Below are 2,397 nucleotides of genomic sequence, written 5' to 3'. Positions count from 1 at the left end.
GGCAGCAGAGAGTCACAGACATGGCTGGCCTTGCCAACACCAGCCTCGTCAATTCCCCGCCCCCAGTCAGTGGGAGTGGACTGCAAACCTTACTATTGTTCTCACCTGTCTAGAAACTGCAAAACCTTTTGCAGAAAGTGCAAACACTCACATGTCTCACTACATGATGCAGAAAGACTCCTGTATAACTGAGTTCTTATGTAGGAAAGGGAAAAAAAAGCACTGGCGAGGAGAAATAACCTCAGAAACGGCAGTTTTAACACTCCCTTACAAGCCAGGCTGCCAGCCACAAGTTACCATGTCATTTACATGTTTCACTCCCAGACTGATGTGCAAGAGTGAGGTCCCTTCTCTTTGACAGGTTATCGAGTAAAAGGGAACAGCTTTTGTCTGGGAGTGAACAGAGGTGTTGGTTTTCTCCTGGTTTGAGAAAATGCCTATAAATGATCCAAGATTCTTAGAAATGAGGCAAGCCAAGAGACGCTTCCCATGTGTACACACTCTCTCCTGCCCAAACCCCCAGAAATCCAGAGGGTTCCTCGCAGAGTTCCCTGTCACTGCTTCTGCCTGAGAGGGGCCTGTGAGCTGAAGCCAAAGTAAAACAATCCCACAGAGTCAGGCCTACCTCCACCACTTTATTGCCAGCAAATAGCCCTTTTCAAGTCACCCTGAAGGTCCCAATACACTATTTTTAATAACTGAATAATTTAAATAAATAAATATGCATGGAATAAATTAGAGAATTTACCATTTGTCCTTTCAAAAGTTTCTGAGAATACTTTTGACTTCTAGCTACTCCAACAAGAAAGTTCTTAGCAGCCTGCACTCTGCAGCTTGGGTCCTGTAAGCTTTGATGCTCATCAGGGTCTCCCATTCAAAGTCCTGGTCAGGGCTGATCTTGACGGGCTGGCCTGTGGGCACATGCACCCTTCACAAGGATTCCATGCAACTCTATTTCCTCGTATCTCCTTTTCTAAACGAGGGCTATCAGTTCCAGATGACCCTTATGGAACCTTCTCATCCTACCTGGTTGCAGCATCTTTCTGTCTTCTCTTCCTACCCTTAGGGCAATAACAAGAACCTCTTTTTCAGACAGAATGAAAAGTTAAAAACCTTTTTTTAATTGCCAAAGTGGGATGCTCAGGCCAGTCCAAGAGAATATAATATAGCTCTTCTTTTTGGCTAGGTGAGTGATCAACTCTCCCTTCCCTCTGCCTGTTCCATTAAGAGGTCTGCTAGAACAAGAAATCTGGAAGAGCTCTCCTTGCCAAATTGGTATAATCCCTTCCTGATAAGAATCTCTACAAGCCCTGTCCGGAGCTGGCAGGATTCCTTGGGTCATCACAGGAAGAAACAGCAGTTAGTGTGAAGGATGCTAAGCACGTGCAACAGGGCCCCATGAGGTCAGAAGAATCACGAGTTCTGTAAGCCAGCCCCCAAAGGCCCTCAACAACTCACTTTCCTAACCCATGGCCTTCTTCCTATTCCTTAATGATCTCATACCTCTCTTGGGCCAGAGGCCAGGGAAGGCTTTGCTCCTCCTGCTAGAACTTCCATTCCTAACTCAGATAAACAGGGTCTGGAACAGCCCCGAGTGGGGCAGACTTGATTGGCTTTTTCCTGCCCAAACCCATACACTGGGGCCAAATTCATTCCTTCCAAGGCTTGGGTCTTCTTTCATGGGCAAAGTATCTCAGATAGTCATCTCCCTTGACTAAGTAGGTTCCTCAACGAGAGGAAATGATGCTGGCAGCCAGAAAGTGCGTGGATGTTGGTGCTCACTACTTAAACAGGAGCTCTGTGGTGAGACCCTCCATTCCGTCCATGGCTAATACATTCACCTTCTCAAACCCTGGAGGTCCTAGAACACCCTGATTCACCCTAGAAATCAAAAGACAGCTCAAAGGGAAGGGGTTAGAGCCACAGACCTGACTTGCTTACAATCACTGAAAGAGAAGTTTACAAGATCAAAAACGCTCCACCCTGACTAATAAACAATGTGCTCTTAGGGCACAGAGGAAAAATAGGGCTTTAGGCACTAAAAAGTGACACTTCACCCAGATCCAGCCTGGGAAAAGACCAGAGAGAAGGGGTGGGGTGGGAAAGGAAGGAACCCCCACCCCTACTGGGTCCACGCCCCACGCAGGTTAGAGGAAGGTGCAGGGGGTAATGGAGGAGGATGCCCTTCATCAGAACACCAGCCTTTAGGAGCCTGCAGCCACGAAGCCCACACCCTTCAGAGACGCCTGCCCAGCCGGCCTGCGGGACCCCTTCACGGGACTCGTGGAGCGTGGTCCACGCACATGGGGCAGCCTTGTACAGTGGAGCTTAGATCAGGCTCCTGCCCTGGATGCTTCCTCTTTCCCAAGAGAACATCTTGGGGGAAGCGTGGGGTAG

This window comes from Bison bison, unplaced genomic scaffold (assembly GCF_000754665.1).
Source record: "Bison bison bison isolate TAMUID 2011002044 unplaced genomic scaffold, Bison_UMD1.0 scf7180017864518, whole genome shotgun sequence".
Taxonomy (NCBI): domain Eukaryota; kingdom Metazoa; phylum Chordata; class Mammalia; order Artiodactyla; family Bovidae; genus Bison; species Bison bison.
This window is presented reverse-complemented; position numbering follows the sequence as displayed.